The sequence below is a fragment of the Poecilia reticulata genome, chromosome 16 (genome assembly GCF_904066995.2).
Source record: "Poecilia reticulata chromosome 16, P_reticulata-male-v2, whole genome shotgun sequence".
NCBI lineage: Eukaryota > Metazoa > Chordata > Actinopteri > Cyprinodontiformes > Poeciliidae > Poecilia > Poecilia reticulata.
In genome coordinates, this window is record NC_088845.1 from 17,425,863 (window position 1) to 17,441,182 (window position 15,320).

The 15,320-nt window shown below is 39.3% G+C and overlaps 1 long non-coding RNA gene across 3 annotated transcripts in view; it reads left to right on the top strand.

The window, feature by feature from the left end:
• Positions 1 to 390: 390 nt before the first annotated feature.
• LOC145547593 (uncharacterized) overlaps positions 391 to 15,320 on the top strand; it is a 69,147-nt gene continuing 54,217 nt past the window's right edge. For all 3 annotated transcript variants that reach the window (XR_014083885.1, XR_014083884.1, XR_014083886.1), the window contains exons 1-2: positions 391 to 626; positions 13,051 to 13,146. This is a non-coding gene — a long non-coding RNA (uncharacterized LOC145547593). The remainder of the gene's footprint in view (positions 627 to 13,050; positions 13,147 to 15,320) is intronic.

A 15,320-nucleotide genomic window follows, 5' to 3' on the forward strand; every position in this document is an offset into this window, starting at 1 on the left:
CCGATATGAAGAGATGCATTGTCAGACAGCGTGCTCAACAACCACAAAATTAAAACAATCCTCCGGAGTAGCTCAACTGTAATTTTCAATCGCCAATCACGAGGCGCGTATTCTCGGGTCAACGTCCTCATTCCGACCAATGATGAGCCCCCAGGGGCGGGGCGGTTCTTGACGCACTGAGGTTCCTGATTGACGCAGGCCTAGTTGCTAATTTTAGCCGCTGCCTGTCCGACGGAGGCAGGGTGAGACTGCAGAGAGCCTATTCATTGTACCGGGGCGGGACCAACTATTTTAACGCCGCGATTGTGATCCTGCCAAGCCAAATATAGTCGTAGACAGGTATTTTTAGGCACAGAGTGTGTCCCCGTTTTCTCATCTGGCAAAGTCTGAAATGAGCCGCGGCTCTGAAAGTGTAAAGCTGTTTTTCGGCTGGATAGTTTTACAGTCAGCTGATAGCAGCCATACCCCAGAGAGAGAGGGAGGGAGAGAGGGGGTGGGAGACTAGCTGACAGGGGTAAATCCCAGTAACCACACAGGTTTCCCCTCACTCCGGGGGGAATCGGTGGAAAAGAGCGTAGATCCGAAGATAAATAGCCGGCACGTCTTCACACAGACACAGTCAACAGGTTTGTAAATGTGACGGCTTGCAGCTTCGCATAGCACCGCTGCTTCTCCACACTGCCAGGGGGTTAAAGTAGCCACTCTGCACCGCTGCTGCAGGAGAAGCTGCTTGCTCTAACAGACTTTAACGCACTTTGCCAAATTCTTTTTTTCCCTCCCCGTCTTCTGATGTTCCATAAAAAAAAAAGCATGTTTCTAAGTCTTAGTCACAGCTCTGATATCTGAGATATTAACGACTTCACCAAATAGTCGTTTTATTTCCATTTTTAAGATGTTGCTTCACTTAAATAAAAAGACAAAGTGTTCATTATCTCCATGAAAATGGATCCTTTTAGAGATCTCCACCGGCTCTGTCTGTAGCAGATAGAAACACACACACTGCCTGTTGGCTAACCCTCTTGTACTGCCTTTTTCTGCTTGCGAATACAATATTCTTGCAAATGAATATCTATGCTGTTAGTTTTTCTCACCTCACCTTATCAACATTTTATTTCGGAGATCAGTAGATAAATAATGATGGGGCAGTCCCACAGCATAATGCCACCATCACCGCTTTTGAACCTCAGAGGTAAAAGTTACAGTGGGTTTTACTTAATGGTTTATTAGTAAAGGAACAGGTGTGTATTAATGCAACCGTTTTTTGGGGGGTGGGGGAAATGCAGAAAACGATGTATAGTTGTCCTTAGCTGGGTCTGTCTTTTCTCAATCAGATGTCTCCATCTCCCAATTGACTGTATAAAAAACAATTGAAAATTTGCTTCGGGAACAATTGGATAGCTGCTCATATGCCCCAGGTCAAAAACAGCTACTGATGGCATGGTATGTTACACTGTAAACAACCCAACCAAATATTTGCAGAAACAAATACTCCATACAAGCATCTAAGCACCCACACTGACCCACATGCCTCCACCTGCCTAGTGCCGCGGCTGCCATGAAACGTGCAAGGAAATCCTACATTCCTCTTCTTTAGCCAAGTTTGTTTGTGATACGGTCACAGGGTGCAGGGATTAATATGCTGGCCAGCAACAGCCATTCATCCACATTGTGCCATAATTAGCCCCTGGGCGTGCAGATCACATGCAGCCAGACGTCAGGTATCCAGAGGGCTCGTTTCAGTTATGATTAAAGTTTAACCCCCTTTGCTGCCTCCCACGTTACTCTAAACTTGATTTCACCTCAGTTTGCAGAAATGTCTCCTCTGGTCACGGCTGGCTTGGATGTTAAACGGGGGCCGGGGTAGTGTTGCTCCTGTGGCGGATCCATGTTTTCAAGCTCTGATCTTGGTGCAGTCTTTATCACTAAAGTCTTCAGTAAATTATACATTGACCTAATTTCATCAGCATGATTTATAGAGCAGAATGTATCCTATAGGCATAGATCACAAGTTCCTCTGCATGTCCCATGTCCACCCTCAGTCCTCCCAGAATTATAAACTGATGCTTTGGTCATCAAAGGGCGAACTCTGGCTTATTTACAAAAGGGTCCTTCATTTGTTGCATTCCTGCTTTTGAATAGTAGTTCCCGTTTTTCCTTATCTTGTCATGATCTAAGAGTTTGCAAACAGACAATTCATCTCGCAGAGGTCTTTATTGGGCTTATCGTCCGTTTCCTGGTCATCCCCTCCATGTTTCGGTTTGTTTTCACCTGGCTTCTTCCTGCCCCTCTCCGGTCAGTTGGCCCGTTTGTGACTTCACCACGGTGACGTGTAATCCAGATTAACCTGCTCTCTTATTCCGCCAGACATGGAAGTGATTACAGATTATGACCGCGTCGCTTTTATTAGATTCTGATGTGTTGGTAATCAGCTGCGTCCGCAGGCATCACGTGTCAGGTGACTCACTCGCACAACTCTCCCTTTTCACACAAACAGCCACTTTATTTCTGCCTGATCTGGAGGACGAGGCATTGATTTGCATTAATTCCCTGAAAAGTCAGCGCACTCTTAAAATAATGCGGGCTTATCCACAAGATTAACTGGAGCTAAGTCCAAAGTTATGAACTTACAATAGAAATGTTTACTTTGGAGAAGCTGGTCTTTATTTTCTGATTATCTGAACAACAAAAAAAGAGGAAATATAAGCCTTAAAACTCATCTGTTGTTGTGGAAAGGCTTTCGCGCTCTGCTGCAAATCAGTGTCTTTTTCATGGGGATTTATTTATTTAAAAATCTCACCTTTTCCTGGAATCACATCTCTGCTCCCTCATCACTACAATTTAGATCGGAGCAAGAAAATCTTGATTTCACGGTGGAAAAATATTGCTTTCATTTGCAGCTTTTGTACTCACTCAATGCACTTTGTGTCGCGGTATTCCCATTCTGCTTTCTGGATCATCTTCTCTTTGTATCTGTGTGTCAGACCGTTCTGCTATTAAGAGTAAAACACCACCAGAGTGAAATCCTGCAGCTTCTGTGGAGAACTGTTTAATATATGCAGGCTTGTCATTGTTGTCTGATTAATGACAGAGGAAGTTGATCTTTTGTTTAAAGCCTGGGTCAGGTGGTGCATGTTAAACTTGTTTGTTTATCTGCAGTAATGCACCTCTACAGTCCCTTGCAAAAATACCATCACAAAATATAGCACAGTTTTGAAGAGGAGGGAAAATAATATATGGAGTGTGAGATGTTTTACAAATAAAGCACAGCATCCATAGATGTTCATAGATGGAGATTGAGTTAGCCCATAAAACAAAACAATATGCTCAGAGTTATACATTTTCCAATCTGTCATCTCTGAATGAAAAGAGAATTGCACAACTGCAAAGCTACCAAAGCGTGGCTGCACACCTAAACCGGCAGGCCGGGCAAAAGGGGGATTTATCAGAGAGGCAGAATCGATTGTGTTTCTGGAGGAGCTGCAGAGTTCATAGTTCAGGTGAGAGATGTCAAAAAGGCGAAGCAAATAAGAAGGTGCTTCGGGCAGATGAAGCAGAAATTTCCCTTAGTGCTTCTGTGTGCAACTCGCATTGTGCGGTGGAAACACCATTCTCACAGTAAAACATGGTGATGGTAGCATCATGCTGTGGTGGCTCTTTGACAGGACAGGAAAGCTGCTGAGAGTTGAAGGAAGAAGAATCTGTTAGAAGAGAGATTACAGCTGCAGTTCTTGATGGCTTTCGTCCTACAACCTTTACATGCTCCCTGCTCGATCAAATCTCTAATTTACCATTTTTTCAAAAATAATTCTGCAGCCAATTATTTTTTTTTTTTAGATTTTTTTCGGCACAAATGGAGTTTAGTTCACAGCAATCTAACAGGAAGTGGGGGAAGACATGCAACAAAGAAGCTTAGGATGAGAGTCAAACTCAGCCTGTTTGAGGTTTATATCCTCTGTATAGGGGGGCGCTCGCTCTGACCACTTCGCTACGCGACGCCCTGCCAATCATTTGACTTAGGTGTCTTGTGGAAGGTATGAATATGAAAATTGCAGAATAGCAGATATTGAGGACTAGAGTTGGAGTAACTGTAATTCAGACTGTGAAATAGTTGGGATTGGGGCCTTCCAGCATCATGGTGACCTGAAACGTGTAGCCAGATGTACTGCAGGATGAGAAGTGAGAGATCTGTCAAGACATGAAGATTGATATCCAGAGAAAATGCTTCCCATGCAGTCAGAATGAGCCTCAGCTATTCCGCAAAAATAGTCTCTAGAAATGCAAAATTGTCAAAAGTCTTGCTATGCAAATTGCAGTAAATGGTGATTCTACAACTTTTCAAAGAATTGGGTAAACATTTTGAAACCAACGCATCATTTTCCATCTACTTTGAGATCACGCACTGCTTTGCGTTGCTCTATCAGAAAACGTCTGTCTGTGACGTGAAAAAATGTAAAGAAGTCGACGAGCACCGAACAGTTTTTGCAAGGCGCGGTCTCACATGCAGGGCTCCTGGTGGAAATGTTGCACCAAGACACTGTGAACTCTTGTCTTGTCCCCAAGCAGCAGCAAAAAGTGATTGTGTCAGTTTGAATGAGGCCTCTATGTCTGCGGCCGAGGCACCGGCACTAAAGCACTCTGGTGACACTGGAGAAAGAGGAAGCACAGAAACAGTGGAAGGCTTTTATCTTTGTGTCACCAAATCTGCTCCAACTGTACGTCAGAGTGCAAGCGCGGATGGGGAGGAGGTGTGGGTGCGGGGGAGAGGCTTGCTGGCGCAATGGCAAGGCGCTTCAATGGTGGCATTCTTCCTTTTTTTTTTTGTGGCGACGTGCACACTCGTACACACGGATACACAAAGCTTCGCCAGGGGATTCCCCCCAGGAGTAATACGACCCATCACTACCTTATCACACCAGTGCCCAAAGACAGGAGAGGCGAGTGTAGCGAAGGAGGTTGCTAAAAGACTTTGGGTAGGAAGCGAAAATGCAACTCTCTGTGTGTTTATTTATTTATTTATTTTTGTATATTTTTTTTGGCTTTGAATTAATTTGAGTTTGTTTATTTGAATGTCTGCAACTGGGGACATTTTTTAGCATTTATGTGCATTCTGTCACTGTAAAATCTGAGCAAACAGATTCAGTGGGATGACTGTAAATACTAACTCTGACAGCAAAATTACCGCGGTGGCAGCATGAGAGGAAGTGGAGACAGTGGTGGGGTTTCAAAGGGTCCGTGACAAGACTCGGCCAGATTATCCCATCAAATCAGTTCTGATGTCTCTCCTCAAGCATGCAGGCTTCCTTTAAACGCCATGTTGATGGATCACACACTTATTACACATGCACTGATGAGTAGCAGGCAGGTGTCAGGCAGGATCTAGCGTGCCGTGACACATGAGGGTGTATTTTGTATCAAAACTGCTTAAACAGCCACTTGTATCTATAATGCTGACTCAGAATCTTGTGTTTGGATTTAAGACACAGATGTGCCGATATTTTTGAAGTAAAATAAGGTGAGGGGTATAAAAAAAGTACCATTTAGTTCTGCTACCTTTAGAGGCACATTATTGAGCTTGCAAATACAGTATGCCGTATCATGCTCTTCCTTTTGCGCACACATTGTTTATGTCTTTACGACAGAAATGATGAAACTGTGCAAGGAAAAGAATGATGGGGGAAATACTGGTAATCATTTGATGTCACAGTGACAGTCAAGCATACGATCCCAGTTTTATATTAATCTAACTCCGTTCAACCCCAGTCCTCCCAAGTCCCAGGCATCAGCCCTCACCTGTGAGCCCCCCACCAGGCCTTGCACTAGGAAGATATCCCAGTCTCTCTAGTAAGATTCACTTTTACCCTGTGGTCTTCCTGCATCAAGATCCCTGGATTTACCAAAATTGGATCTTCATCCAAAGTCAATTTGACTTGGAAGATCCTACCCTGAAGCCAGACAACATGTTTTTCAAAGTGAGAGGAATACTATTAATGGTTTTCATTTTTGTCCAGTCCATTGAAGTTGAATTCTGACCTTAACAGGGAGTAGTGGCTTCTTGTGTGACCTCTTGGATGAGTCGTTGATGATCCGTTGGAGCAATTTGATCCATTTCTGGTGTTGTTCACCACTGTCTCGTGCTTTTTCATTTGTGAATAATGGCTTTCTCTGTGGTTTGCTGGATTAACCACAGTCTTAGAAGTCTTAGAAAGGACTTTGTAACCTTTTGCTGACTGATGAATATCGGTGACCTTTTCTAATCTGCTTGTTAATTTCTCTAGATTGAGGTGTGGTGTGTTAGCTTTTGAGATTTTTCAACCTTCTTCATGTTATCAAACAGGTTATATTTGAATGATTTCACGTGTCTGGTAATGATTAGGACCAACTTATAAAAGTGTGCTTAAATACAGTTAATTTATGATTCAACAAGGAGGACAATTATTTTTCTCATACTCACCCTTTAATCTGGATAGTTGTTTTTCCCCTGATAAATGAAATGATAATTTGAAAACATATTTTTGCATTTAGGCAGATTATCTTTGTCTGGTATGAAAATTTGTTTGGTGATCTGAAAGATATGTGACAAAAATGTAAAAAAAAAAAAAAGCCCACAGAAGTAATCTTTGAAAACCAAATACTTAGTAATATAGAATTAAAAACTCTGATGTTTCAGAGATTTTGAAACATAAACATAGATAAATGACGCCTGACGGTATGAAACGTTTGGTTTATCGATGCACATAGTTTTATTATTAAATAATCAGCTTTTCTGTTCTGGTTCAGCCCCTGATATAATCTATGTTTCAAACCAAAACATGACCAGTCACTTCCTGTTGATCTGGACTTGTTCAACCACCAGTCAGACAATTACTGCGTTCCTGTGCCATGTACCAAAATGACAAAAAAACAAACATCATTGCTGTTGTCATTAAGTGTACAACCTGACGGTGGCGATTTTTAGGGTGCGTGGGAGTAATTTGTAAGATAGAGTCTGGAAATATGTGAACATTGGGCGTATGAGTCAGCTGGCGTAGGCAGTTATTTAAAAAGACATTTTCTTGAAGATTTGCAGAAACAGGAACATACATTTGTATCTATATATGTATTCGACTAGCACGGCTCCAGTGATGTGGTTTTGTCATTAGAGTTGAAACGCTGCAGGACTCCCCCTCTGAGGGACTTTTTTAGATCTGCAGATCAGATAAAGTGGCTGACAGAATCCCTGCCTGTCTCAGACACAGTCCTTGTCCACCTGAAAGCAGACAGCAGTGAAGACAATGACTAAGGAGAAGACGCTTGCTTGAAGTCAGTAGATAATTCTTACTGGTGGCTTTTTGAACTGTGTGCAGCTTTGGTTGCATATTTGTTCTTGTGAGAATCACTGGCTCTTCAAATCATCCATCCATCCAAATGCTCTTGCACACCTTTGTTAGTTTCACCTGTACTCTGTCCCTCTCTCTCCACACCCGCTCCATCAGCCCAGGTATCCGCTTTGTGTTCTTCTTCTGTCTCAGCATGAAACTATGTAGTGGCCAACTGGTGCTTCGCTTGCTCTCATCACTCAGACCAATGTCAATCTAGGTCACACATTGACCACGTGGGCTTGTATACGGGCAAACAGACAGTCTCGCACACAGCAGAGATAAACAAGTGGTTGCATTTCTGCGTGAGTCACAGCAGTCGTGGGCAGAGGTGGAAAGTTTCCTTGTTTGGGCTAATCCCCCTGCTGACACTTTTGATACTATTATTGAGTGTGTCATGTGTTTTTGGTCCCATGTCAGCTTTGTAGCTTCATCTTGAGCTGATAAAAAGGATGCAACTTAAGATAAATGCTGTGTAGCTATTTCTATGTCCATGTTCTGAACCGCGCAGCACTGTCTGGATAAAATGCATGCGCAGTTCTAGTCAGAGTTTTACCAACAGTAATTAAGGAAATTTGTGTTTTATTCATTTGAGCCATTATGTAATTCATTAGGAACTTTTTTCCTCCCGTCTGCAATGATATTTGCATTTTCAATACTTTGGTGCACAAATCAGAATACTTTTTTTTTTTTAAATACTCTCTCATCCACATGAAGATTGTTACACATGGGGCTAGATATAAACTAACCCCCTTATAATATTTGGCTAAATGTCCCTCAGCTGGTTTCACCTCAGTCTCATGCTTTTTGTAGCCTTGCACAAATTTCTAAGGTAAATTCTCCAGCTTTAACTCCAGAGTGTGTCAAATTTTTCATTCGTTTACCAGTTTATATCAGCAGCCAAACCACCATGCTTCATGGTGCAGCATTCTTCAGATCTCAGGGGTTAAAATTTACACCTCAACTCCTCCAAACTGTTGAAGTCAAAAAGCTCAATTTGTGACTGTGCACGGTCTGCAGTTCAATACTTAACATTTCCCAGTTGCTATTAACAGCATGCACTGTGTTTGTGATGTCAGGACAACTTGCAGCACTTACATATTCTTCGTGTCTTGTTTGTCACTCCATTGCCATTTATTATTACTACTGGAAACACTGCCCAACAAAAAAAACTGAAGAGTAGACGGGGCCCCGTCTTCTATTACCTCTTCACCAGGAGAAGCCATGATGACAGGAAGTGGCTAGTGTTTGCGAGATAGCAGCAACCTGAACAAAAAACATTGTAATGTTTCATGATCTTGAGATTTAGTACAATTAGAACTTGATAGACTCCAAGTAAATAACTTACCAACCCCAAATAGTCTTATAAAAAATGTTCAGAGGCTTTAAGGAGATGTGATAAACTTTACTTTATTTGAGCTAAAAATCTTGGAAACAGCAGTTGTTAAGAAACGGCTCTAGAAGGTTTTCCTAACTTAAATACATCTACAATTTTCCATTTGTAGAGCTACTGTACTTTGAATTTCTGATCTTCTGATCATTGGTCAATCCAGTCAGTACTGCTAAACCTTGTTTTTTTATGTTGGTAGAAAGAAAATAAAAGATTGAGATACTATTAATAATTTAATATAATTTGGCTGCTTTAAATTTGAAAATATGCTTGTTTATATTTGAGGAAGTACTTTTGCTTCTGTCGTCTCACTGCTTTTGTAATATAATTACAACCTAGAACAACAACTGGTCAAATAAACCACTTAAACTCTAGAGATAGAATAGCATTCATATCCATCGTGAGTGTATGCAACTAAACTATTAGTAAACTGAACAAACTGAACTAAAATCCTTTCATCTATTTGTGTTGCAGAAGAAGTCTGTTAGCATTTATTTATTCATTCTGCTATCCTCTTTTTATAATTAATGCTGGAGCAGACTCCAAAAAAAAAAAATCTTATTATTCAAGTTCTCTGTAGTTGTGAGCCATTTGTACAAATACACAGCAGAAAGAAATACCACTAATAAGATGGGTAACTGTGCGCTTTGTATCTAATAAGACTTAGTCTTCTGTTTTATAATCGCTTAGCTTAATTTGTGGATCAAAAGGAAATTCAAATGTAGTTATTTTGGCTGCAACAGTAGTAGTTGAGAGCATGTTTACACATTTAAATGACTTTCTCTTCTGGATTTTGGTGATGTCATTTTGGTTTAGGTGAAAGTTTGGCATTTTGCTGAAAGGATGAGAAAATTAACTAGAACATCATTGCAAAGGTTACTTGAAATTGAGAATGCTTACATGTTTAGCTCTTGATGAGATAAATCTATAAGCTAGTTCACTTTACATACAGAGATGACTTCATGCAGTGCTTAGCTGCAGCTGTTTAGATCAGATAGCTCAGACTGCGGTTGTTTTTGTGAAGAAACTGCATTTAAAGCAGTTTTTCTTTCCTTCTGTATGGCACATTTCTGATACAAACTACAGTTTTCAGTCCTGCTCACAGAAAACCACATGTTTGCTAATTTATAATGTAGCAGGAGCCAACAAGGAAGTCTGAAGAGTCTTCAAAACATCATCAAGAGACAATGTTGGATAATTTTATCAGGCAAAACAGCTACTGTACTGGGGTTACTTTTGCTTGATTTACATTTGTTTTACATCTGAGATTATAGAGTTAATGGCAGTTCTACACATGTGAAACGTAATTTGCATGTTGCATAATAGAGTGGCATTTAGTGCAAGCTGGTAAAGAATCTTCTTTGGGTTTTTCCAGCAAAGCTGAAGGCAGTTCTCCAACACAAATCACATTGTTAATGTCTTTTTCTGCAAATCCTATTCAAAGTTTATTCATTAATGCACTTTAAATACAACAGAAGTTTCCCATTGTGCTACATGATTATATAAAAACTGCTTTCTCTTATCTCAACCTGCATTTCTGGTTTCTGAACTGCATGTATGCGGATCAAAACTGACATATCACACGCTTCACATTATATAAGCATAGTTTTGTCTGAAATTTGCCATTTTAAAGGTGAAACTAACTCAGGATTTGAAAGAAAAACTGCATGTATTTCTTAACATTTTAATTCTTCATTCTCGCCTCTTGAACTAAGCAGTTCTTTCCACTGGCCCAGCAGTGACTTGGTACTTTGGAGGTTAAACATATAGAACTGGTATTGCTAGTATCGGTTTAGCAATGAAACCAGCAATGAAACCAGCTTGGTGAAAAAGAAAAAAAAAAATCCCCTGTGACAGAATTAAAAATAAGTTCATCAGATTAGCAAAGACGTCTTCAATTTAGGATTTACTGGGAATCAAGTCAACTTGAGAAAGAAGCTGAGTGTAAAAGAAAAACAAAAACATTAGACAATGCATGTTGAAATTGCAAAAAAGTTTGACATATGCAATTTTTCTAAAATTGTTTTATTTTGTGATTTACGATGCAGATAAAGTTTCAGATTTACTAATGGAAGCACCACAATATTAATCAGAAGATAAAACACTTTGATAAAACAATTGTAATTCGTTTAATCTAAATCTAAGTTTTACTAACGGCAGCATTCAAGGAGATCCAACCCCAAAGCAGCAGATAGCGTTCAAACTTATCATATTTCTGGTTCAGTTACGAATCCAATCATAATTAAGCTGGATGACATGTTTGACTGTAGGCAGCACTTTGTCTAAACGATGCACAATATGTCTATGTTGCATCAGCATCAGGTCTGAACAGTTTAGCTTACAGAGGAGGAACAGCAAATATGTTTTTGGAAAGAAACGTCTGATCACGAGTCGGCATGTGGCCGTCTATAATTACACAGTCACACTGTAGTCTGTATGTGGATGCTTTTTATTTTTACATGTAGATTCATTTTATTTGTAAGTTGACTCATTACAGGTCAGAATCACACTTCCCTCTGACATACTGGGTGTTCAGAAGAGGCACTTTCAAGTCTTGTTAACAGAACAGCTGACTGACTTTTTCCTTCTGTCAGACTTGATGTCAAAAGGTTTGACTGTTTCAAACTAACAAAAAAAAAATGTTTTTAAAAATATAGTTTTTAGAAACGTCTGTGTAGATCCCAATACTTATTGATGCAGTGCGGGTTAGAGGGCGGCTTACACTCACAAGGGCCATGACAGTAAAGTAAAAATTAAACATTTGAATACATTTCAATAGCAAGAACCACATGCACTTTTTAATTTTGTTTGACAGTCTTCACGCCCCATTAGTGGGGAATGGGTCAGCGTCAAACATTGCCTGAAACTGTGCACGAAAAATGCTCTGCTAAATCTGAAACAATCTGCTGCGTATGGCGACTGTGAGGGGATCTGCAAGAGGGTTCACACTTGGTGGGGGAAAAAAGAAGCAACTCATTGGAATAAAACAGGATTTTGGGAACCAAAAGTTGCTTCTCTTTTTGGACAATCTTGCTGTTGCTTTGCACATATCATTTCCAGGAAGACCTAATTGCTGGAGAAATATCTTTCTTATGAATAATCAATATGTGGTTTTTTTGGTCTTCTAGTACACTTGAAACAAGACAAAACGAACTTATAAGTAACTTTTCAGTAAGATATGCAGTTGTTTTAAGTAAATAATTCCTGAATATTGATGAAAAAGTGCTCGTTCCACTGGCATATATTTGAGCTTTTTCCTGAAATTTTAACATTTCACCGTTTCATTAAACACCACATGTTTAGTTTGGTTTGAACCATAATAGTTGGAACATATTTTATATGAATTGGTGATTTCGATGATCTATTGTTTACTTTTTTCTCAATTGGTGATTATATGTTTTATGCCTTTTTTTATTTTTGTGTTTCGAGATAAAGCACTTTGAACTGCCTTGTTGCTGAAATATGCTTAATTGATTGATCGATCATCTGCCAGTGGAACTAGGGCTTTTTCATCAATATTACAGAACTGCGGATTTAAAACAAGCTCCTCTATCGTGATGGAAAGTTACTTGTAAGTTAGTTTTGCATTATTTCAAATGCACTAAGGTATTTTTATTAGAAACTAGACAAACAGTGGTAACCTTTGTGTTTTTGCAGCTGTAGTGGAAAATCCAGTTCTTGTATGGCCCTCTAGTTAGCCTAGTTCTTCTTCTTTTTTGTTTTTGTTTTACAGAGCTGTTAACCGTTTATGATTCACCGCATTCAAACTTCATCTCCTCACATTCGACACCTGGTGTTAAACACAAACCAAGGTGCGGGAATATCTGCATCTCGGCACGCTACGGCTGCCATGTAGGTGCCAGTTCAACCATTGTTATTCTCTCAGCAGCCCTCCTCTCTGTGTGCGGGGTGAGGCACTCCCATTCATTTTTACATGAAAGATTTCCTGCAGTGAGAGGGAAACGTTGGGACACCAACTGTGACGTTCACTGAGCTGCATAGCGGAGGAGCAAGTATGTGCGCTTGCTGTTCCTCGTAACTGGAATTGCTGACTTGGTGAGTGAGAAATTAAGCCTGAAAGTGTTGACACAACTCGGCGCTGATGTAAGACGTCTAAAGGGTGTCACTGAGTCACGCATTATCTTCTCGAAGGTTGCAAATCAGAGTACGTTTTTACGTTTTTTTTTAAATTTGTGTGTGTGTGTGTGTGTTGGGCACGGTGGCTTGAATTGTTACAAAAAAGGTATCAAACCAAGCATGCTGTGCTTGTTGAGTGTGTTTTTTTTTGTTTCTGTCCTCCCACAGACGCTTGAAAATAACCACATTACAGAGCACCAGCTGCACTTCAGCTTTCTGAGCCTCATGGCAAGTGTGAAGGGGAAAAGGAAGAAGATAAATAAGGTAATTATTCCTGGAAACATTTAAAGAAGAAGCTCAATTATATTTTTGAATTTAGAAAAAAGCGAAAGGCGCTAACTAATGCTAACACAGTTAGCTCTGTTCTGTCTGACGTGCAAACAAACGCTACTATAGACCTGTGTCGATATTTAGTTGTATTAGATGTGTTTTTCTGCAGTAATTTCTTTTTGAGAAACTTAGATTTTTCATGCTGCAGTTGAATTTATGTCCAACTTGTTACATTTAGGTGCTTGATAACGCAGCATATTAAAGTGCAGTTTATAATTTGTTTATTACGGCTTAGCATTTTAATATCTTTAGGATTTCATGTTTTCCACATATTAATTAACAATCCAACTGTGATTTCTGTTTATCAGACGAAGGTTTTAAATTATTTTCTTTGTTTTTTGTTGTTGCTATCTATAAGAAACTTATTTGAGTTACTTGATTTACATTTTTGTTGGAATTTTGTTTTACAAATTAATTTAGCGTGATTTGTCTATCTTTTCCTAAATTTACTAAACAAGTCAGCAGTTTCCAATACACATGTGAGGAAAATGAGGGTATAAAATCCGACTACCTTTTGATTTTATACTGAACAAGAAATACCTGCCTCTGTACTTGTGCCAGTCTTTCATTTCTTCACTATAATAGCCGACTGTATCTTCAGACTATGGTAAAGAGGCTGCACTCTACTGCAACCAATGTCAATTTGATTTTTGATCAAATGTAAAGATCAAAACAAAATTGTAACGAATGGAGTGGTAAACATTTAGTTGACAGTCATACCAAAAAGGCAACATTTGCATTTTAACAATTGTTTATTATTATTTGCACTTCTTCCATCCACTCAACTTTCTATGAATATGCTTAGATACAGTACCCTGTGAACAACCAGCTACCTTTTCTGGCTTGCTGCCAGCTAGGAGGATGTCATTGACTATTTCTGAAAATTTGTCAAGTTAGTTGTTACATTATGCCATTAATATGTCCATTAGATAACAATTTTAGATTAAAATTCATATCATTTGATTGCCGTTATTTTGGGTTTTCATTATCTCTCAGCTGTAATCTTAAAAAATAGAATAAATTTCATTTTATTTGTTATAAATCTATGAGTTTCAATTTCTGAAACGAGTGACAAAAAAATGTTAAACTTTTTCACAATACTCAGATGTTTTCATATCTACCTGTATCCAATAATTAGTACACAATTATTAGCCAAGTCTTATTCTTGAGGATTATTTTTATTAATCATCAACTATGCAACGTTTTTGTGACTGTGTCCACGTAAAGGGCTTTGTGAAATCTGTTGACTCTTAAGATAAAAATGATTCAGACATATATAGGTTCCTTTTTTTAACTTTATCCTTTCTTGAAAAACACTTGCCTGTATTGCCTTGATATTTTAGACACAAGCTGTTCCACCACACCGTTATTTATGGCTAAACTCCTTTTAAAGCAGCAGCAGCAGCAGCAGCGCTTCAGGGAGCTGCACCTTGCTGCTCCCCATTGCTTCCAAGTGTACTTGTGAAGTTTCAGCGCTCATGATTGTACGCTATTGATCCTGTGGTGATAGTGGGAGTGAAAATTAGAGCAGCTTTGGCTCTGTCACTGGGCCGATGAAGACAGCACTCCTCCCCTCCCTTCCCAGCTGAATAATCTTCTTACTCACCGGATGTGATTCACCTATCTCACTCTGTTGGAAGAGCGCTGTGTTGTCTAAATGTTTGCTTGATAACGTTGTGTAGTGTTTGGAAAGTTCTGTGCCTGCTGGATAAATAACTTCTTCTGAGTTTCAGCCTTCTGTGCCGTCCTGGCTGAATGTGAGCAGAAATATGTTGGCCGGGGAAGTTTATGACTTTTGAGGTCAAACAGCTCAAACTAGACTAATAGCTAATTTGTTAAAGTTCATTTTATGCATCTCAGGACTTGTCTACTAAATTTTTATGTTGGAGTGATTAGTTGAAATAAATGAATACATAATTTTGGCTCTAAAGAATGGTTTCCTTTTACTCATATGAAAGTACTGCAACATTATCACAGGACTCATCATTAGTGAAATAATTCAGTGTTCTTTAAATTTTACTTCAATTTTACAGATGAGAAAAAATTAGTAACTCTTTAGAAATATTCACACATTGATGCCTAAAGCGAAAATGATTATATAGTGTTTA